Source organism: Oncorhynchus kisutch, linkage group LG25 (genome assembly GCF_002021735.2).
Source record: "Oncorhynchus kisutch isolate 150728-3 linkage group LG25, Okis_V2, whole genome shotgun sequence".
In the NCBI taxonomy this organism is placed as follows: domain Eukaryota; kingdom Metazoa; phylum Chordata; class Actinopteri; order Salmoniformes; family Salmonidae; genus Oncorhynchus; species Oncorhynchus kisutch.
In genome coordinates this window covers 11309-35725 of record NC_034198.2, presented here as the reverse complement: position 1 = coordinate 35725, position 24417 = coordinate 11309, and the positions used below count along the sequence as shown (strand labels likewise).

The 24417-nt window shown below is 43.1% G+C and overlaps 2 pseudogenes; one reads left to right on the top strand and one right to left on the bottom strand.

The window, feature by feature from the left end:
- Positions 1-238: 238 nt before the first annotated feature.
- Positions 239-22487, bottom strand: LOC116357421 (piggyBac transposable element-derived protein 4-like; annotated as a pseudogene).
- LOC116357505 (uncharacterized) lies at positions 1523-1696 on the top strand (annotated as a pseudogene).
- Positions 22488-24417: the final 1930 nt, after the last annotated feature.

The following is a 24417-nucleotide window of genomic DNA, read 5'->3' as shown; positions in this document are numbered from 1 at the left end:
GTAAAGGATGTGTTATGTTTACAGGAAAATCCAACGGAGAGGGCTTTCGATGTGACTTTTCATAGAGAGGGAAAGCAAGAAGAAGGTTAAAGAAGTGAGTGAGACAAAGCCGATGTGTTATTATAAAGTGACGAACTTGGCAAAAAGTAACTTTAGAGTGGTTACTGTGACGATGTACAACCCACATGTGACTGATGAGGTGAGGGCCTTTCTGGGGAGGTATATGGATAACATCTCCTCAGGAAGGCTCCTCAAAGACTCTCTTGGGTTCTGAACTGGGAAGAGAAGATACCAGGCTCTTCGTAGAGAAGACCCAAGTGGATTCGGAGGGTACCTCCATCCTCCGGCTATGTTCTCCCTGGGGGCTGACAGGGGGACATTGTTTTATGCCCGTCAGCCTCCGTTCTTCAGGCGGTGTATGGCCTATGGCCATGTCCTGGCCTCGTGTAACACCAGGAGATGCAGGTTCTGTGGATCAGAAGAGCACGAGGCCAGGGACTGTGTCGAGCCAAGGAAATGCCACGGGTGTGGCTCGGTAGCGCACCTGTGGCGGGACTGCCCGGCTCGGCGGAGGTCATACGCGTCTGCAGCTGGGGGGGAGCGAGAGCGGAGGATGGAGGAAGAGAGGAGCTGGAAGAAGGGGGTGGAAGGACTGAGCAGAAGGAGTCGGAGGGAGGAGGAGGAGAGGGCCGGGACAGAAGGAGAGGTGGCCGGGATGGAAGGAGAGGAGGTGGCCGGGATGGAAGGAAAGGTGGCTGGGATGGAAGGAGAGGTGGTCGGAAAGGAAGGAGAGGTGGCTGGGATGGAAGGAGAGGTGGCCGGAACAGAGGGAGAGGAGGAAGGGCAAGAGGGTGTGAAGGACTGGGGGAAAAGTGATGTGGTGAGGGAAAGGGTGGAAGAGTTGAGAGGGATGGTGGGGGATTGGTAGAGGGGGAAAAGATAAAGGACGAGCAGGTGAGTGACTTTATTTATCAAAGACCCTTGCTGAATGCTCCGCCTTGCAAGAGGACAAAAAAAGGGGAGCGTGTGGACGGCAGGAGGAGGAGGGGCGGTAAGAGGGCAGAGCGGGGGGGTGGAGAGGTAGCGGGGCCCTCGTGGGCTCCATCTTCCTCAACTTTTAAGCCCCTGGCTGAACTTGACCTCCCATGTATGGCCAATACCTGGATGATGGAGGGAGAGACGGGCTTCCTATTTGGGGGTGTGACATCCCCGGTCAGGAGTCCGGAGGAGGGAGGGGTGATGGATTTGAGTGGGGGGGAAGGGGGATGGTGGTAGATGGGGGGGATTTAGGGGATTTAGGAGTGGAGGTGGGGTCACAGTTGGCAGGGATAGAGAAGGGGAGCACTGGAGATTTGGTGGTATTATAGGTGGTATATATGGGGTAGTGGGTAGGTCATTGGATATTTGTTAGTGGTTTTTGGTTTTGGTTATAGTTTATTAGTTTTGGAAAGATTATTTGTAGTTTGTTAGTATTAAGTTGATTGAATTTTGGAAGGTTATTGTTTGGTTTTGAAAGTAATAAATATATTTTATTACAAAAAAATCTGTTCTTATCAGTTTAATATCTGATACGTCCCCCATCGGGGGACTACATATTAAATTGATTTTTTGAACAGGGAGTCGGAAATGGGGCTTGCTCCGTCCGCTCCACGCATCGACCCGGTATTGCAGTACCTCCGGGAACGGTGCAACACTTTTCTCCCATTGTCAAGGGGAAAAATACAAAGCTATGTGAAAAGCTAGCAGAAGAAGAAGGAAAGAGAAAAAAAGAAGAAACATTCAAACTGAAAGAAGGGCGAAGCGCCCTTCATGGGGACCCCTGTTTCCAGCCATTTCACCTGCACAGAGAAGGCAGCCTTTCTCAAACATTCAGGTTTTTCCCTTGTGCCGGTTGGATTTAAAGATCATCACCGTGCACATTTACAATCCCTATGTGGGAGATGACAGATTCGGGGCTTTCCTATGCCGGTTTGGGAAAGTGAGTCCTGGGGTACGGTACCTATGGGATCTGGTCAGGGAGGAGACAGTTCCGTGTCGGACTGAACAGGGATCCGGAAGGTGTCCATAAGTTGGTTCACCCACCAGCCTATTTCTCCATTGAAGCGGACCGGGGTTACCTGTTTAATTCAGACACTGCCGTAGCTTTGGTCATTTGACCACGGGGTGCAACCTGCTGAAGTGCAGAAACTGTGGGAAACCAGGTCAAGGCGCAAGTCTGCAATGGCTGTGGGAAGCAGGGCCACTTGTTTAAAGACTGCCCAAATAGACAATGGACCTACGCGGAGGCAGCCGGTGATGGCCTCGAGGAAGGTGGTGCGGGCTCTCCTCTCCGGCAAATAGAGGAAGTTCTTAAGGAAATTTGATTGGCAGCAGCGGAGGTGGCGAAAGCCCCAGGTGAAGCTGCAGTAAAGGAGGTCCGAAGGGGACTTGAGGAGATGGAGCTGCTGACTGGAGCCTGGGAGGATAGTCTACTGAGTGAAATGTCAGAAGACTCGGCTACCTGAACCATTGTGAAAGATGAGGTCATCTTCGGCTAGCGGGTCGACTGGGTAGGTATCTTAGGACAATAGAGAGTCCGGGATGGTGTACAAGGGGAAAAGGAAGAAGAGGAGGGTCACTGACCGGGTGATGGTGGAAAGCACAGGAGGCCATTGGTGGCCATCTCCAACCGGTTTACAGTGCTGAACCCTGATACCGGGGATGAATGGTCAGATGTGGGGGCTGAGACCCAGGATCCAGTTGTTTTTGAAGTTTCTTGCACTGGCGGTCTATGAAGCCTTGATGGGGGGGTCTGGGGATCAGGTCCAGGGGTTCTGTTTGGTTCCTGCGCTTCCATACCTTAAGGGAAGATTTCGGCAGGTGCCATATGGTTAGTGAGAAAGTCCATATTGGAAATGTACGGTCCCTTACTAGACGTCCGAAATCGTTTGTAAAATTTGCGGACGGCGTCGGGCCGAGCGGCAGGGCCGGACCTACCGGGAAGTCATCAAATGAACTTTGTCGGACATTCGGTTTCCGTTTTACAAAAATACGATTTTGGTCATTTTGCCGCTGTCCCGGAAATTCCCACAAGAGGGCATAAGCAATCATATTGCTATTGGACAAAACATCACGATTCACGACGGGGCCTTATCTCGAAAACTGAAAATATTTCGAAGCCAAAACTCGTTGAGCGTAGGTTTGGCATAATTGGCAGTTGGCCCCGAACAAGATGGCGTCTAGGCCTCAACGGTTTTTGAGTTATGGCCATTTATCTGGGATTAAAGGTCCAAAATGAAAATAGAGAAATTATTTTTCCACTTCCCGTCAAAGTCAAGGAGCCTCCGGTGTCAATAAAAAAAAAAACAGCCATTTATCTATCGTCATTTAAGAGAAATCGTACAACGACAGATTGGTGATGTTCACGGATAGGTTTTTTTTTTTTCAACGGTTACAGATCCAGTTGCAGGGTGATCTTACGAATCTTTTTAAAGTGTGCTGCGGAGCTCTGCGAGATTTCTGTGATTTTTTATGATTTTCTGAAATAACACACACTCACTAAACCCTCCGTAAATAACTCAGTTCTTAACGTAAAGACTTAAAACTCAGGATTATGTAAAGGCATACCTCAATCAGGATATGAGTTTATTTATAGCTTCCTGTGCCAACCGGAAGTGCCTTAAATGGTGTCACAGTGGCAGTTTCCAAGGGTTAAAAAGGTCACATCTCTCCAAAACTTCATATGTGTGACTAGGTAACCCTCCTAAACTGTAAATCAGTCATTTCTCCCAGCAGATGTCAAAGAAAAGCTCTCACACACACACACAGCAAGGATGGAGTGATAAAGTGCGGTGCTCAAAGACACAGAGAGCAGGCAATGGCATAAACATAATCTCTAGGCAGTGCCGAGTTCAACGAGATATCCCGCTTGACCGTAGTTCGCTCGGTCTAAGCGCAGCGACCATTAGAAAAGTAGGCCCAAAATGAAGCCTGCCCCACAACGTCATTTGCTTTTGGGTGACAGTGAGAGAACCGTTAGGATGAGAAGCACAATTCGACCTCAGGTACGTTCCTAAGGTCCTCCCGATCCGTGCAAGCCTAACGTTGACCGTGTGGCATTAACCCTTCAAAGAGTTTGCATTGACTTCTCTCCCCATAGGAATACATTGCCTGCACCCCTAAATTCAACCTGAAGCCTATGTGGGTTATGAATCTCGTATGAACCTGTCTTCGATGACAGTCCATCAGGCCACTACGAGGTCTACCTGTGTTGATTCTAAGCTTCCTGGACCAACCGGAAGTGGTTAAAATCACCCTAAAAGTGTTTATCCATACCCTGCCTGCAGTTTGATAGACATAGTGCATTCAACCCTGTGTAAATCAGTCAATTCTTAACGTAAGGACTTAAAACTCAGGATTCTGTAAAAGTATACCCCAGTGAGGATATGTGTTGACTTATAGCTTCCTGTGCCAACCGGAAGTGCCATAATTGGTGTCTCTTGGGCTGTTTCGAGGGGTTAAAAAAGTCAGATCTTTCCAAAACTTCATATATGTGATTAGGCAACCCCCATGAACTGTAAATCAGTCCTTTTTCCCATAAAATTTCAAAGGAAAAATAAATCACCCTAAAACACAACTTGGATGGAGGGACGTATTGGGGTGCGTAGAGACAGACAGTGACTGCAATAGTTAGCTTTGTTCGAGCTAAAAAAGAACCGTCAGACCTAGAGTTCCGAAACTTTAGAATCCTGTTCTAGACCTCCGGTCGATAGTGCGTGGTGAGTTAGGTGGCTCTAGAAGGTTCTCAGACCGAGAAACAGCCTCGTACATTTGCAATGATTTCAATTCATTTTGACCATTACAAAAATGACGACATTTAGAAAAGTCTCAGAGACGCAAGGCTAGGTGCATTGAAACCGGCTCGGCCCATAGAGACAGATCCCAACGTTTCTGTCCGATAGCTCATTCAAGGACCCCGTAGCAAGGCATGGAAAAAAGTGGATTTTCAGCACCAATTAGGGTTTTACTCGGGCACCGAAGGACCTATCGAGCCGAAACTCGGGATCGCCTCACATAGGCCTACACATAATGTCCGACCTGGACCCGCAGCTAGAACGTAACTATGTGTTTTACGTTTTTATTATGTTTGAAACCGAAGGCGCTGTGAATTATGGGCCTGCTCTGACATATGTGATAGTTGGCTTCTAAATGAGTAGGAAAAAGTGGGTTTGGTGTCAATTGATATCAGTTTGGTGTCATAATGACATCTAATTGACTGATGGACACTGACTTGCTAGTTGACTTTTGTACATTTGCAATGTGTTTAAACGGAGAGGGACCATCACCAAAATGGCATTCTGAAATCAACACAAAAAATGGCATCACCATAGTCTCCAGACTGTGCCGAGTTCAACGAGACGCCCCGCTTGAACGTAGCTCGTTCTGAGTGCAGCGACCTTGAAAAAAAGAAGGCCCAAAATGCAGCCTGCCCCACAATGTCATTTGATTTTGGGTGGCAGTGAGAGAACCGTTAGGGTGAGAAGCACAATTCGACCTCAGGTACGTTCCTGAGGTCCTCCCGATCCGTGCAAGCCTAACCTTGACCGTGTGGCATTAACCCTTAACAGTTAAAAGAAGGTGTTTACATCAAACCGTTTGCATTGACTTCTCTCCCCATAGGAATACATTGCCTGCACCTCTAAATTCAACCTGAAGCCTATGTGGGTTATGAATGCCTAATGAACCTGTCTTCTATGACAGTCCATCAGACCACTATGAGGTCTACCTGTGTAGATTCTAAGCTTCCTGAAGCAACCGGAAGTGGTTGAAATCACCTTATCAGTGTTGATCCATACACTGCCTGCAGTTTGATAGACATAGTGCATTCAACCCTGTGTAAATCAGTCAGTTCTTAACATAAGGACTTAAAACTCAGGATTCTGTAAAAGCATACCCCAATGAGGATATGTGTTGATTTATAGCTTCCTGTGCCAACCGGAAGTGCCATAATTGGTGTCTCTTGGGCTGTTTCGAGGGGTTAAAAAAGTCAGATCTTTCCAAAACTTCATATGTGATTAGGCAACCCCCATGAACTGTAAATCAGTCATTTTCCCATAAAATTTCAAAGGAAAAATAAATCACCCTAAAACACAACTTGGATGGAGGGACGTATTGGGGTGCGTAGAGTCAGACAGTGACTGCAATAGTTAGCTTTGTTCGAGCTAAAAAAGAACCGTCAGACCTAGAGTTCCGAAACTTTAGAAACCTGTTCTAGACCTCCGGTCAATAGTGCGTGGTGAGTTACGTGGCTCTAGAAGGTTCTCGGACCGAGAAACAGCCTCGTACATTTGCAATGACTTAAATTCATTTTGACCGTTACGAAAATGACGACATTTAGAAAAGTCTCAGAAACGCAAGACTAGGTGCATTGTGACCGTCTCGTTCCATAGAGACGGACCCCAACGTTTCTGTCCGATAGCTCATTCAAGGACCCCGTAGCAAGTCATGGAAAAAAGTGTATTTTCAGCACCAATTAGGGTTTTGCTCGGACACCAAATGACCGATCGAGCCGAAACTTGGGATTCGGGGTCGCCTCAGCTAGGCCTACACATAACATAAGAAATGGACCCGCAGCTAGAACGTAACTACGTGTTTTATGTTTTTTTTATGGTTTGAACCGAAGGCGTTGTGAATTTTGGGCCAGCTCTGAAGTATGTGATAGTTGGTATCAGTTTGGTGTCAGAATGATATCTAATTGACTGACGGATGGTGACTTGCTGGTGACTCTTGTCCATTTGCAATATGTTTAAACAGTGAGGTACCATCACCAAAGTGACATTCTGAAATCAACCCTAACGAGCGACTGAGATTAACCAGAATCACTGCCCAGCCATCCCGAGTTCATCGGGCCAGTCAATTTCACATTCCTGCAGGATTTTTATAGTATGACAAATTCGTGATGGTACCTGCCCATTCAACCATATTGCAAATGCCCAGTGACTTTGCAAAAGTAAAAAACATAAACAAATGGACATAATGAAATCACCATATTTTTATTTTTGGGTTACCAGTTGCACAACAATGCACGTACACTTGCAATATGATTCAACAGTGAAAAAACATCACAAAATGGACATGATGAAGTCAACACAACGAGCGATGGAAATGAGCAACTATCACTGCCAGGCCATCCTGTGTTCATCAGGCCAGTCAATTTCACATTCCTGCAGGATTTTTATAGCATGACAAATTCGTGATGGTACCTGCCCATTGAACCATATTGCAAATGCCCATTGACTTTGCAAAAGTAAGAAAACATTAACAAATGGACATAATGAGCGATGGAAAGGAGCAACTATCACTGCCAGGCCATCCCGAGTTCATCTGGCCAGTCAATTTTGCATTTCTGCAGGATTTTTGAGCATGTCAAATTTCTTGTGGTATTTGGCCCCCAAAAAAGTGACTTTTGACTTTGACTTTTGACTTCCTATGAAATCATATTGCAAATGGACAAATCATATTCCTTATGCACAAGTAAAAAAATAATTATGATAATACAATTTTACAAATGTATATTCATATAGTTCTTACACATGATGAATTGACATAAAATCGAAACAATTTCGAAAAACGAAAAATCCAATCCGGAAGTGCCCCAGGTTTTGAAAGCGCTGCGTTCCAATGACTCCCTATTCAGCTGTGAATGTACCATCAACAAGCTTACGCTTTCTACGTATTCCCCAAGGTGTCTTCAGCATTGTGATGTAGTTTTACGCATTTCTGTTGAAGAATAGCTGTAGGCAGCCACATTGCGTAAGTGGTCACATGGTGGCTCCGAGAGAGATTCTCGCGTAAAATACAGAGGTAGCAATTACTCCAATCGGTCAGAGTGAAAAACAAATTGTCCTGACTGATATATTATTGAATAGATATTAGAAAAACACCTTGAGGATGGATTCTAAACAACGTTTGCCATATTTGTCGATATTATGGAGCTAATTTGGAATATTTTTCGGCGTTGTGGTGACTGCAATTTCCCGGCGATTTCTCAGCCAAACGTGAAGAACAACCGGAGCTATTTCGCCTACAAAAAATAATCTTTGGCTGTCTACCTGGGAGTCTCGTGAGTGAAAACATCCGAAGTTCATCAAAGGTAAACGATTTAATTTCATTGCTTTTCTGATTTCCGTGACAAGTTTGCCTGCTGCTAGCAAGGCATAATGCTATGCTAGGCTATGATAAACTTACACAAATGCTTGTCTAGCGTTGGCTGTAAAGCATATTTTGAAAATCTGAGCTGACAGGGTGATTAACAAAAGGCTAAGCTGTGTTCCAATAGATTTCACTTGTGATTTTCATGAATAGGAAGATTTTAGGAAGATTTGTGTCCGTTGCGTTATGCTAATTAGTGTCAGATGATGATAACGGTCCCGTTCACGGGCTGGGCGTCACTACAGGTTAAGGGATATGGGGAAGAAAGGGGTGTTTCAGTACCTTTCCTGTGTCTCCTTCCAGGTTCTCTTTTTACAAGAGGTTTATTTAACCTCTCTAGGCTATGCAGGACGTTAGCGTCCCGCATAGGCTAACATCCAGTGAAATAGCATATCGCAAAGATACTAAATGCACAATTCGTAATATTAAACATTCTTGTAAATACATGTATCTAACATCATTTAAAAGCTTAACTTCCTCTTAATCCAACCGCAGTGTCAGATTTGAAAAAAAAAAGGATTGGAGAAAGCAATCCTTACGATAATCTGACGACAGCACGCCACACACATATTACTACCATTTTCCAACCAAGCATTAGCGTCACAAAAGTCAGAAATAGCAATAAAATAATCAATTACCTTTGAAGATCTTCTTTTGGCAATACAAAAAGGTCCAATCTTCACAATAAATGGTTGTTTTGTTCGATTAAATCCATTTTTACAGCATAACACGACACATTTTGTAAACTGCTTGAGTCATGAATTCTGTATCCTTCAACGAAACATTCGATGCAATTACTCACACTACATGTACGTTTATCTAGTCAGGGTTGGTTTCATCAAACACATCCTCTGTTTGTTAGTAACACAACCACACATGAGGGTTCTTTTTACGGGGCGTATTGACCGAAAGGAACTGATTTGAACACACCAAACAATGACCTCCTGCGCGCCAATGATATCACCAGTGCTTCTTTGAATGACTGTATTTCTGCCCAATCACCACTGATCGTCTTGAAATCTAGCTTGGTAGATCGCCAATGAGCTGAGGTAAACGGCAATATCTAATGTTTATATCCGGGAAGACCAGCTCTTGAACGAAAGTCGAGCGTAACACAGCCATTCGCCATGGAAATTTCTACCCAAAGGAGACACCTTGTTTGCGCGAAGCAGTATTGAGTCAAGAACATTTTCTGCTATTTTATTGAAAGAATTATGGCGACTAAATCTGGAAAATCAAAGGCAAAGTCCAGGTATACAGATCTACATGATATTATTTACGAGATTGATAGAGAAAGTGACCCAGAGTTATAAGAAGATGTGACCCAGAGTTATAAGAAGATGTATCAGATTGTGAGACAAGTTTGGACTCCCAATTTCAGGAGATATTTCTGTATGGAGAAGATGCAATTCTCGATTGATAAGGAATTCTCATGCCATTGTTTGAAATTAATAATATCAAATATTATTCATTTGAGTTGGAGATATTTTATTTTATTTGACATATTTTTATATATTCAGTAATGAAATGTTGGAAGTGGCTCCACATGGCTCTACATTGTGTCTGTCTGTAAATATTAGATGTATTTTATCTAAATATGGAACAGAACCTCACCGTAGTTATTTATGTTCCCTACTCTGTATATAATCTGTGTTTCTGTATATATTAGATATGTTTTACATGTATTTTATCTGACATATATATATATATATTCAGTAATGAAATGTTGGAAGTGGCTCCACATGGCTCCACATTGTGGGTGTGTGTCTATAAATATTAGATGTATTTTATCTAAATATGGAACAGAACCTCACCTTAGTTATTTATGTTCCCTACTCTGTATATAATCTGTGTTTCTGTATATATTAGATATGTTTTACATGTATTTTATCTGACATATATATATATATATATATATATTCAGTAATGAAATGTTGGAAGTGGCTCCACATGGCTCTACATTGTGTCTGTCTGTAAATATTAGATGTGTTTTATCTAAACATGGAACGGAACAGAACCTCACCTTAGTGATTTACGTTCCCTACTATGTATATAATCTGTGTTTCTGTATATATTAGATACGTTTTACATGTATTTTATCTGACATATATATATATATATATTCAGTAATGAAATGTTTGAAGTGGCTCCACATGGCTCCACATTGTGGGTGTGTGTCTGTCTGTAAATATTAGATGTATTTTATCTAAATATGGAACGGAACCTCACCTTAGTTATTTATGTTCCCTACTCTGTATATAATCTGTGTTTCTGTATATATTAGATATGTTTTACATGTATTTTATCTGACATATATATATATATATATTCAGTAATGAAATGTTGGAAGTGGCTCCACATGGCTCCACATTGTGGGTGTGTGTCTGTCTGTAAATATTAGATGTATTTTATCTAAACATGGAACGGAACCTCACCTTAGTTATTTATGTTCCCTACTCTGTATATAATCTGTGTTTCTGTATATATTAGATATGTTTTACATGTATTTTATCTGACATATATATATATATATATTCAGTAATGAAATGTTGGAAGTGGCTCCACATGGCTCCACATTGTGGGTGTGTGTCTGTCTGTAAATATTAGATGTATTTTATCTAAATATGGAACGGAACCTCACCTTAGTTATTTATGTTCCCTACTCTGTATATAATCTGTGTTTCTGTATATATTAGATATGTTTTACATGTATTTTATCTGACATATATATATATATATTCAGTAATGAAATGTTGGAAGTGGCTCCACATGGCTCTACATTGTGGGTGTGTGTCTGTCTATAAATATTAGATGTATTTTATCTAAATATGGAACGGAACCTCACCTTAGTTATTTATGTTCCCTACTCTGTATATAATCTGTGTTTCTGTATATATTAGATATGTTTTACATGTATTTTATCTGACATATATATATATATATATTCAGTAATGAAATGTTGGAAGTGGCTCCACATGGCTCTACATTGTGGGTGTGTGTCTGTCTGTAAATATTAGATGTATTTTATCTAAATATGGAACGGAACCTCACCTTAGTTATTTATGTTCCCTACTCTGTATATAATCTGTGTTTCTGTATATATTAGATATGTTTTACATGTATTTTATCTGACATATATATATATATATATTCAGTAATGAAATGTTGGAAGTGGCTCCACATGGCTCTACATTGTGTCTGTCTGTAAATATTAGATGTATTTTATCTAAATATGGAACGGAACCTCACCTTAGTTATTTATGTTCCCTACTCTGTATATAATCTGTGTTTCTGTATATATTAGATATGTTTTACATGTATTTTATCTGACATATATATATATATATTCAGTAATGAAATGTTTGAAGTGGCTCCACATGGCTCCACATTGTGGGTGTGTGTCTGTCTGTAAATATTAGATGTATTTTATCTAAATATGGAACGGAACCTCACCTTAGTTATTTATGTTCCCTACTATGTATATAATCTGTGTTTCTGTGTCTTTATTTCACAGTCCCTCCGATTCTGATTGAGAAGAAGAAGAGCTAAACCTGCAATCAGAGAGGAGAAGGGTCATTGGCACTCTGTGCTGGAGGAGGTGTTGCCTACACCTCCAGTATTCAGACCAAAAAGTCCATCGGGACCTCAGCTGGATATAACCTCCAAGTACAGTCCCATGCAACTTTTTCAGCTGTTTTTCACCTCAGCAGCTGTTGATTCCCTGGTGTCGAACACAAATAAGTATGGTGCTAAGAAGCAGGCAGGCAAGAAAGAGGGATGGAAGCCCATTTCCATGTCAGATGTTTCTTGTCAATGGTCATTTACATGGATCTTGTGAAGCTAAAAACCCTGAAAGACTACTGGAAAACCGCTCCCCTCTATCAACTGCCTTTCCCCTCCACTGTCATATCATGCAAAAGGTTTCTGACAATCTCACGGGCGCTTCATATCAGTGACCGAGAAGAAGAGAGGCACAGCAAGGTTTGATAGGCTCTGCAAAATAAAACCTCTACCCCAGCATCGTTGAGGCCTGCAAAACCTATTTTCAGCCTGCCCAGAACGTTTCCATCGATGAGAGGATGGTAGCTTCAAAGGTCAGAATTGGCCTAAAACAATACATGCTTAAGGGACATGGGGGATGTTTCAGTTTTTTCAAGGGGGTGGATGAAGGGAGAGTCCAGATGGGGATTGGGAGGGTGCACTCCTCTGGGGTGGGGATTTTGTTTGGTGGGTTCTTTTTCTGTCATACAGGGGAGTGTTTTAGTAGTTGATGCAGACTGGAGTGGGCACCTGCTGAACCTCGAGGTAGAATATATATTTTTTTGTTCCTGCCAGATGTTGGCATTACTAACAGAACTGTGGTTTTGGGCGGGGATTTCATTGACTCCTTCAAAAGCACTGGAGACTTTAGCCTACCCTATTTGGTTTCTGTGGTTAAATTTTTTTCTTTTAGGGACTATTTCAGATTCAATGACCCCAATGGGGAGGAGGGTATGACATGGGAAATCACAAGGGGTTTCCGTAGTCTTATAGATTTTTTTTTTTTTAACTATCTGTGCCAGTCTCGCAAGTCACCGTTTCTCCAGCCCAGGTAGTGTTCTCGGTAGAAGTGCCAATTTTTGGCAGAGAATTCAAATCCCACATTTTGGCATATCTTTCTTTTAGGCAGGCTTTTAAATCCCATTATGAGATATTGGGTGACCTCAAGCCATTTTTTGGTTCCCTAGTCGAATGGTGGGGGTGTGTAAACCGCAATGTGCGCACCCTGGCCATTTTGCATTGTGGCACTACGGCCCGTACAGATAGGGAGGTTTTTCAACGGCTTCAGGGGGAGCTGATTGCCTTGGTGTCAGCTGAGAACAAGGGTGAGGGGAGTGATGTGGAGAGGATGGAGGTTTTAAAAAGTAAGTTGGGGCTGTATTTTCAGGGGAAGGCCAGGGACTTTCTCTTTAGGTGTCAAACAGACAAGTTCGAGTTTGGGGAGGCTAGCAGCTCATATTTTTTAAAACAGGTTAAAGATGACCGTGCCAAAGCAGGTATTGCTCAGCTGCAAACAGAAGGGGGGAATGGTTTCTGACCCCAAGGGCATGGTAGAAGCAGTGTCCTCCTACCAATAATATTTTAGGGAGAAGGACATAGATGGTTCAACAGAACATGTCTTCTTAGGGTTTTTGAGGGAAAAGGTTCCCCCATAGCCAGCCTCTGATCTTGACCGCCCTTTCGAGCTTGCGGAGGTTGAGGCTGCTTTGTGGGTTTTACCAACCGACAAGGTTCCAGGTTACGATAGGCATCCTTTATGTTACCTTTTGGAAAATTTTGGGCAGAGATTTTCTTTCGGGGAAAAAAAGGAGTGTATGTATCAGGGGTTCTGGGGTCTTGACACTGCTTTTCAAGAAAGGGGAAAGTATAACCTAGGGAACTACAGGCCCATTACGCTATTGTGCGCAGACTACAAGGTGGCAGCCCATGTCCTAGCGGGCCGCCTAAGGAAGGGACGGTGCTTCCCTGGGTTATAATTTTGGGTTTCCGTTTGTTTTGTGATTTAAATGCCTTGTTTTGAGTATTTGTGGTGGTTTGTTTTTTTTGCTGAGAGTTTTAATAGAACCTTTTAATCATCTGATGTCTTTGATTTTAAATTTTAACCATGAAATTAAAGAAGGAAATTGCATTTTTAGCAAAACAGAAAAGTACGGGGTTATTTTAAGAAGTAAGGAGAGGGAATTAGAAGGGGAGAAGTGTACGAGGCACTTCAAGAAAATAGTTAGAAAGGGTAGGACAATGACAGGATTAAAAACAAAGATGGGTTTTAAAAACAGATGGAATAAAAGAAGTAGTCGAGGATGCTTATGGGGAACTGTTTGGAGTAAAATATTTGTGTGAGGAAACCATGGGGGACATTTTAACATACATTGACAGGACCTTACACAACACAGACAACCTGACAAAAGACCTGACAATGACAGAAATTGATAAAGGACTGAAACATTTTAAGAGGGGTAAGTCACCAGGGGAGGACAGCCTCCCCTTAGGGTTTTATCTGAACTTTTGGGATGTCTTAGCCGACAAACTTCTGTCTTTACTGACTTTGAACAACTTGACAAACTACCTGACAGTTTAGAGTAGGGATTGTGACTCTTTTACACAAGACAAACTGGAGACCGATTACCCTTTTAAATTTTGACTGTAAACTTTTTACTAAGGTTCTAACATTCAATGTCTTCTGTTTTAGGGAAGGTGATCCACCCGGACCAAACCTGTGCCTTTCCCAGAAGGAAGATCACGGACAGCCTGATACTGATCCGAGATGCCATCTGTTATGCGAGAGACCGAAACATGCGGCTTGTAGTCCTAAATTTAGATTTTGATCGAGCCCTCAGAGGCTGAGAGGGAGGTGGTCAAGAGGCCCAGGTCCAAGGGGGGGAAAGGCTTGCCTGACCTCTACTTGTTCCTGGGCAACCACTACACAGTGTTACATCTGACTCTTGCCACCTCCCCGGTCAACAACAAGACCCAGGCCCTCACGCAGTTCTGGCTGGGATCTTACCTCAGAACCCTGAGGCTGAGCCCAGTCGACCTGCGAGCCCCAGTCTCTTTCCTGCTCTCTGCACACTATACCCAGCTCCAGAAGTTAAGACATTTTTAACTGGAAAAAGAGGCAGTAACCGTTTGAGCTATACATCGTGCTCTTCTCTCTCTTTTGCAGGAGCGGGAACCAGTGTGTCCAGTGCACGGGCTTGCTACAGGCGAGCCCACAGCGGTTTGGCGCAACGTGGCCCATCCGGCTCTGCTGAACCGCTGAAGGACAGGACGGTTATTGAAATCAGAATAGCACTTTTTTAAACAAATTTTGTTTTTAAACATGTTTTACTTTTGTTAAATCATTTGTACACAATTGAAATGGCTTTTACAGATGTTTTACAAGAAAAAATAAATGTATTCATGGTTGTTTCTATTGTTTTTAAATGAGGGAAATTAGGGATTGTTAAATATTATAAAACCAATGGAGCAGGGAGAAGCTGGAAAATTTGAGGCCTTTAAGTTCACGGAATACTGATAAGATTTTGGCAAGGTTTTTCGCTAACCGTGTTAATAAAGTGATGGGGAGTATCATATCTGAGTCAGACGGACAGCGTTCCTGGGAGGGATATTATGGATATTACTTGTACAATAAGGGATGTTGTCCGACATATGACTGTTGAGGGAGGCATAGTGCTTAGCCTAGATTTGAACAAGAAACTAACTTGTGAAGTGTGAAAGTAGGCATGTGAGGGATGTAATGGAGATGCATGGATGAATTTAAAATGTGTGTAAGTGTTAAAGGTGCATCTAATCAAAAACAAATAAACCAGATCACAAAACAAAATGGTGCTTGTGGAGAGAGAGAGAGAGAGAGGCAGGACTGGGCACCAGGACCTTTTATCACCTAGTTTATCCCAAACCCAGGTGCAACTTGTCACCTTAACTACCCAATCAGATCCACCTGTCCCCAATCTGCAAATATAAACACAGAGGAGGAGGCAGGGAAACCGAGAGGGTACAACACACACTCCTATGAAAAGCAGGAACTAACACAGACCTGAAAAAAAACAACCACACAAATGCACCAATACAACGGATCAAAAACCATAAACAATAAAGGTTCAGACACAAAATAGTATACAAACCATAAAGGTAAGAGGCCTATCGTATGCCCATGATACCAACCCAACCAAATCACCTGACCCCAACCAACCTCAGAAACCACGGTACCTGGAAGCAACAATTTAAGAGAAAGAAATGGAGACCAAGTGACAGGAGAGCAGAAGCCAGAGCAACAGGAAGGACAAAATAAACCCTGTTAAGATAACCAAATGAAAATATAATAATTGGGAAAGCGCATCAGCCACCACATTACCCACACTTTTTACATGTATTACATCCAAATGGAACGCCTGCAGGAACAAACACCAGTGCATAATCCTGCGATTTGGGCAAAGCATGCTGTGCAGGAAATTAAGGGGGTTGTGGTCAGTGTAAACCACAATAGGGACCACACATATACCTCAAAATGCTTTGATGCCCAGATTAAAGCAAGGGCCTCTTTCTCCCCCACTGAATAGTTAAACTTTCGGGAGAAATAACTAACAGGATGTTCAACACCCCCATCTGCTTGAAGCAACACTACACCTGCCCCTAAGTTGCTGGCATCCACATAAAGGCTGAAGGGAGTTCCAATCTTGGGGCAGCCAACACAGGGTCAGAACTAAGAAGCAGTTTCACATTTTCAAAAGCACTCTGACAGCAGGAAGACCAGATTAAATCAGCCCTCTCCTTCAACAGATCAGTCAGAGGTGCTACAACTGTGGAGAAGTTGAAGCAAAACCCACGATAATACCCAACCATACCTAGGAAGCATTGTAGCTCCTTCTTGGTGGTGGGCAGTGGAAACAGATCGATAGTGGCCACTTTAGCCCGCACCGGGAGAACACGACCCTGCCCGACCACTCTGCCGAGGTAGGTCACTGTTGCCTGGGCAAACGCACATTTTGCTAAGTTCACAGTGAGTCAGGCCTCAGTCAGACGTTCAAACAGAGTCCGTATCTGCACCAGATCGCGCTCCCAAGTGTCACTATAAAACAACCACCTCATCTAGATAAACAGCACAGCTTTCAAGGCCAGAGGTCACCCTATTCATTAGACGCTGAAACGTAGCAGGAACGTTGTGTAGGCCTAAACTCCTGACCGTATAGGAGAAAAGACCTGAATAAATAATAATCGCAAACATTTCACGAGCTCTTGATGACAAAGGCACCTGCCAGTAACCTTTCAGCAAATCAAACTTGCTGAAAAACCGGGCAGCACCAACCTGGTAAACACAATCTTCCATCCGTGGGAGTGGGTAACAGTCCGGTTGTCAGTGCAAAATCTAAGAAAGTATGCCATAGAGGGACAGTGCCCCACATCAACATTTTCCACAATCATAGGTTTCATTAAATATTCACTTTTGGAAAAGGGCCCCAGCTATAACATGTAGTGTCATTTTGTCAGATAAAATCCTTCTTCATATCCCAAAAAGCCGATTTAGTTGGCACCATCGATTTGAGTAATCCACTCGTTCAACATGCAGAGAAAGCAATCCGAAAATCTACGCCTAAACTTTGATTCAACAAGCCAAAGTACGTTTCTAGTTAGTGCTCAGGTACCCTAAAACCCACGAATCACGACATGGCCTTATCTCCTAAACGGAAAAGACTTCGAAGACGAAACTTGGTGAGCATAGGTTTGGCATAATGGGCAGTTGGTCCCGAACAAGATGGCGTCTAGGCCTCAACGTTTTTTGAGTTATGGCCATTTTACGGGATTAAAGGTAAAAAATGAAAATATAAAAATAATTTGACCGCTTCACGTCAAAGTAAGTGAACCTACGGTGTCAATAAAAAAAGAAACAGCCATTTATCTATCGTCATTTAAGAGAAATCGTACAATGTCAAATTGGTGATGTTCAAAAATATATATATTTTTTAACAGTTACAAATCCAGTTGCAGCGTGTTCATACGAATCTTTTTAAAGTCTGCTTCGGAGCTCTGCGAGATTTCTGTGATAACACACACACACACACACTAAACCCTCTGTAAATAAGTCAGTTCTTAACGTAGAGACTTAACTCAATATTCTATAATTGCCTACCCCAAGGAGGATATGTGTTCACTTTCAGCTTCCTGTGTAAACCGGAAGTGCCTTAAAATGGTGTCATAGGTGCTGTTTCGAAGGGTGAAAAAGGTCAGATCTTTTCAAAACTTCATATGTGTGATTAGGCAACCCTCATGAACTGTAAGTCAGTCATTTCTCCCAACAGATGTCAAAGAAAAGCTATCTCTCACACACACACAGCAAGGATGGAGTGACAAAGTGCGGTGCTTAAAGACACACAAGCCTGCAATGGATTTCCATATTCTCAAGGCCGTGCCGAGTTCAACGAGATGCCCCGCTTGACCGTAGCTCGCTCTGAGTGCAGCGACCGTGAAAAAAGTAGGCCCAAAATTAAGCCTGGCCCTAAATGTAATTTGCTTTTGGGTGACAGTGAGAGAACCGTTAGGGTGAGAAGCACAATTCCGGAGTCGCCCGTCTGTCCTGAGCTGCCGGAGTCGCCCGTCTGTCCTGAGCTGCCGGAGTCGCCCGTCTGTCCTGAGCTGCCGGAGTCGCCCGTCTGTCCTGAGCTGCCGGAGTCGCCCGTCTGTCCTGAGCTGCCGGAGTCGCCCGTCTGTCCTGAGCTGCCGGAGTCGCCCGTCTGTCCTGAGCTGCCGGAGTCGCCCGTCTGTCCTGAGCTGCCGGAGACCTTAGTTCCTTTGTTATGTCTTTGTTTTAGTATGGTCAGGGAGTAAGTTGGGTGAGTTTGCCTGTGTTCCATTTTCTATGTTGTGTTTTGTGTTTAGCCTGGTATGGTTCTCAATCAGAGGCAGGTGTCGTTTTTCCCGCTTGTGTTTCGTAGGTGTTTATTTTCTTTGTCTGTGTTCCACACGGAACTGTTTCGGTTGGTTATTTCACAAGTCATTTATTGTTTTGTTTCAGTGTTAACTTGTTTTAAAAAAGAGCATGAACACGTACAACGCTGCGCATTGGTTCTCCGATCCTTACTACAATCACCCACAACTTTTGCTGTGAGGCGTCCATTTCCTCAACAACTGATCTTGAACGTTGTAACCCTAGGCAGAACTCCTTACAAACTGAGGTATTTTGGGTATAAAGGTTATCTTTATGGAACAAAATAAAATTTTCTGTGTAACTGGGAGTTTTTGAGTGAAAACATCCAAAGATTTTGAAAGGTAAACGGTGAATTTGATTGCTTTTCTGATTTTCGTGACCAAGCTTCCTGATGCTAAGTGTACATAATGCTATGCTAGGCTATCGATAAACTTACACAAACGCTTGGATTGCTTTCACTGTAAAGCATAATTTCAAAATCTGACACGACAGGGAGATTAACAAAAGGCTAAGCTGTGTTTTGCAATATTGCACTTGTGATTTCATGAATATTAATATGTTTTATTAATATTATTTGACTGTTGTGCTATGCTATTCAGCAGTTGCTGATGAAAATGATCCCACAACAGGGATGGGTAGCGTCAAGAAGTTAACAAGTCCAATACAGCAAATGAAAGATAAACATCTTGTTAATCTACCCATCGTGTCCGAGTTTTAAAATGTTTTACAGCGAAAACACAACATATATTTATGTTAGATCAACACCAAATCCAAAAAACACACAGCCATTTTCCACAGCCAAAGATAGTCACAAAAGCAGAATTAGAGATAAAATTAATCACTAACCTTTGATAATCTTCATCAGGTGACACTCATATGACACAATAAATGTATGTTTTGTTCGATAATATGCATATTTATATCCACAAATCTCAGATTACATTGGTGCCATGTTCAGAAATGCCTCTAAAATATACGGAGTAATTACAGAGAGCTACGTCAAATAACAGAAATACTCATCATAAACTTTGACGAAAGATACAAGTTTTACATAAAATTAAATGATACACTTGTTCTTTATGCAACCGCTGTGTCAGATTATTATTTTTGAATTACGAAAAACGCATACCATGCAATAATCTGGGACGCGGTCAGAAACACACAACATTTCTCTGCTATGTTGGAGTCAACAGAAATACGAAATTGCATCATAAATATTCCCTTACCTTTTAATGATCTTTCATCAGAATGCAGTGCCAGGAATACTAGTTCCTCAATAAATCGTTGTTTTGTTCCTTAATGTCCATTACTAGTGTCCAATTAGCTACTTTTGCTAGCACGTTTAGTTCACATGTCCAAAAGATGGCGCTGGTCCAGGCAAACTCGGACGAAAACTTCAAAAAGTTATATTCCAGGTCGAATAAACTGGTCAAACTAAGTAGAGAATCAATCTTCAGGACGTTATTATCATATATGTCCAATAACGTTCCAACCGGAGCATTCATTTCTGTCTACAGAGTAATGGAACGCATGGTGATATCATGAGGAATGTGCCTAACAAGGTACTTGCATTCTGCCAGACCACTGACTCAAATAGCTGCCTTCCGGGCCCCACATCACACTAGAGGCTTCATTCCACATTCTACTGACTGTTGACATCTAGTGGAAGGCGTAGAAAGTGTGAACAGATCCATATCTTACTGGGATGTGAATAGGCGAGGAGTTGAAAATAAACCAGCCCCAGAATTTCCACTTCCTGTTTGGAAGTTTGCCTGCCCTATGAGTTCTGTTATACTCACAGACATAATTCAAACAGTTTTAGAAACTTCAGAGGGTTTTCTATCCAGCATAATAATAATATGCATATATTAGCATCTGGGACAGAGTAGGAGGTAGTTCACTATGGGCACGCAATTCATCCCAAGTCAAAATGCTGCCCTCTATCCCTAAAAAGTTAAAACTTGGTCACAAATGGGTCTTTAAATGGACAAATGACCCCAAGTATACTTCCAAAGTAGTGGCAAAATGGCTTAACCCTCCCATTGTTCTCATTCTGTATACACCCCGTGTGCTCGACCCGCCTTGACTAAACCCCCATTTAGCACATGTGTGACAGTATGCATGTGCACAGCCTTTACAGATATATTTCTTACACCTGCAGCACACAGTATGTGTTTTACAGTCATTCTTTGGTGGGCTGATCTGACACCTCTTCCTCTTACTTGCCCCAGCTGGGGAAGTGGCTGGGGGCTCCTCAGGTTGCTCATGAGATCTAGCCCTCTGAACAGCTTTCACAACTGCTGCAGATGCGTCTGTGTAGTGGAGATGCTCCCTTCTTTCCATGAATGGAGTTACAAGTGCCTTTCCCAGCTGCTCTTGTTGCGCTTACGAGGCATCCAGCTCGGGTTGATCTCTCTCCATATCACAATGGCATTGTAGGAGGAAACATCAATGATGTTGTGGAAGATGACCAGGGGCCAGCGGGCAGTCACCCTTCTGCTGCTGTACGTTCCAATCACCTTATCTAGGTTGGCCACACATCCTTTGTTGCAGTTGTAGTCTAGGATCATGGCTGGCTTCCTGTCCTGTCGATGGCTAATTTCAGCCTCTGTGTGCAGTGTGCTCAGAAGTAACACATTCTTGTTTTTCTTTGGGAGGTAGGAAACTAGAGTGGTGGTGGGCGTGAAGGCAAACTTTGATGAGAAGACCTCTCTTTCCTTGGACACAAGCAGTGCAGGTGGGAGCTCAGACTTGTCCTTTCGAACTGTGCCCACCATGGTGACATTCCTCTTCAGGAGCTGCCGTCCGAGTTCATAAGAAGTGAAGAAATTGTGACGTGACATTGTGACCCCTCAGTCCCTCTGTCACATCAAGCACAACCCACATCCCCTGGTTCTTCTCTGGGCCTCCACTGGTCAGCTTCCTGGTGTAGACTTTTATCTTCCAAGCGTTGCTGGATTTGGCGTCGCAGGTCCACCCATAACTTGATCCCATATTTTTTTGGCTTGCTGGGCATATACTGCCGGAAAGGACAATGACCTTTGGCAAGAAGAGATTAGCATCATCGGTAATTATTAGTATCAGTGTCACACAGAAACAGTCACAGAAGTCAGTGGTGAAAATCACTTTTAATATATATATATATATTTAATATCTCTGAATGGAACCAGTTGCTCATCCACTGTCACGTCAGGCCCTGGGTTGTAGAGGTATGGCTCAACCCACTTTTCCCAGACCTCTCAAACGGCTGCCAGTTTGTCTGTCCCACATCTTGCAGGTCTTGACTCATGGTCATGAAATCGTAGCAGTCTTGAGTAAGTGTGAAATACTTTTAGTTGCATGTTGGCACTGAAAATGGCCCTTCCAGTCCCTGCATCCCATAGACTAGCGGCAGCCTCACCTCGGGACATGTATACACCTGCTAAGATTAGCAGCCTTATATAGGCATGCAGGTCAGTCTCATCCATCCCTTTCCAGCTGTCTCCAGATTTGTCATGTCCAGGATGATTTTTTTTATATTTGCCGGTGTGATAAACAGGTAGAATGTTGAGTCCATGTCATGGGCATGGGAAACGGCATACATTGTGGGTTCTGGGGTCATCTACATGACCTTATGTTCTGCCATTCTTCCCTGTTTGTGATATGCCACTGAGGACCATTTGATTTTGCCATTTTTTGACAGGAAAGTCTCGCTTTCAGCGTGAGAGATATCGTCTTCCTCTGAAGATGATGCATCATGCTCTGGGTTGTAATTCCTCCCAATCTTCATTTTCTGACACATCCTCCACTTCCTCTTCAGAATCAGCGTAGACTTGATGGACATTGAAAATATCATTTTCTAGAACCTGTTCAGCAGTGAAACACACAGTAATGGCTTCAGCACCTTGGACAAGACCACATGTCCGGACATGTACCCATGTCAATATTATATTATATGACAATATTAGTATCTGTTGTTTCGTACAGCTTACACGGGTACATGAATAAAGGCAACATTTCACTTTTGTAATATTGGGGTCAGTCTAGGACAAGTCATCAAATGTCAAGTTGCATAATATCATGGATGTAATTTTTTCCCCTGCTCCACATGTCATGACATGCACGGACATGTACCCATTCACTTTTGTAATATTGGGGTCAGTCTAGGACAAGTCATCAAATTTCAAGTTGCATAATGTCATGGAGGTGATTGTTTTCACTGCTGTAGTGTCAGGTCAAAATGATCCAACGACAGCGGGAGGGTTAATCAACACAGTGTCGGGTCAAAATGACCCAAGGACAGCGGGATGGTCAACACTGCATGGGGTCAAAATGACCCAAGGACAGCGGGAGGGTCAACACTGTGTGGTGTCAAAATGACCCGAGGACAGCAGGAGGGTTAATGAACTGTCCACAACCAGGGAAGATAGTCTTGGAGGGGGGGGGCAGTTTAAAATCCATACCCAAAACGCACACCGTCCACAACTCAGGCAATATGGAGACATTCTGTACAGGATGCAGGGGTCCTTGGTGATAGGGGCCCAACACGATATATTAATGACTAAACTAGTGACAGTAGCAAAGGCACTCCAATGCAGAATAGTGAATAATGGCATATGTTACATCAGCGTGTTTCGATACACTCAGGTATTATGATACGAGAAAGGGGAATGACGACTCAGACATTGAGTTTGTTAGTGGCAACACATGTAGAGAGCTGCAGCTCAACCCTTTTAGAGCTGCAGTTGCGCAGCTTCTGTGCATGAGGCTAAAGGTGCAGTGCAAGCAGCAGTCTGTAATTCTTACAGCTGCTGGTGAGTTAGGGGCTCCTTGTAAGAATGTGAAAATAAAAGGAGACGGAAATAGTTTCTTCAGAGCGATCAGTGAAGCGGTGTGTGGTACAGATGAGTATTATGGAACAATTCAAAAAGTTGTGGTGAAGCAGCTACAAAGCAACGATGGTACATATAGGAGCATTTTGAGAATGGGTTACCGTTCAGTGTCAGAATATATAATCAAATCCAAAAGGAGCTCTCTAGTTAGTTGGGCGACCGAAGTGGAGATTCAAGCAGCAGCAGATTGTTTGGGTGTAAACATATATACATACTACACCGACCGTTGGCTTGAATACAGTTGTAACAGTTTACAGGTGTCTAACAAGGGGATTTATTTTGGAGAATCATGGGAACCATTATGAGACAGTTGTTTGCGTCAAGAGGCCTCCGATGCAGTTTTGTTAATGCAAAGTAGATGCAAGTGGGAACAGTGTTACACCACAAGCATTCAAGTCTTCAGCCTCCAACTCGCCCGATTCCGAGAGAGCTTGGCGAGCAACAAGGTCCAGTGAATACGATGATTGGATGTGTGAGGATGATCCCGGATACTGGCAAGAGGACGATGAGCATTACCACGAAGAGTGGTACCACGATGAGCATGAACACTAAACTCCGGGTGATGACTTGGAGGATACCAGGGACCACGAAGCCAAAACTCGTCACCAATACAATTCCAAAAACAACCTTCTGGATGACGACGAGGTTTACGACGACAGCGAGGTTGACGACACGGTTCGTGCTGAGGAGGATGCGAGACAAAAACTGTGCAAGCTTAAATGGTCACTATTGAACAGATCATGGCTTTCATTTTTAGAATGGCTGGGTGAACACTGGTGGGGCTCGGTCTCTGAAGAGCAGATTAGCTCTTTCATGGATACACCTAAGATTCGCGCTGGAGATATTGTCATCGCAGCACACTTTGGTGACATGCCCGGAGGAGTGTGTTCGGTT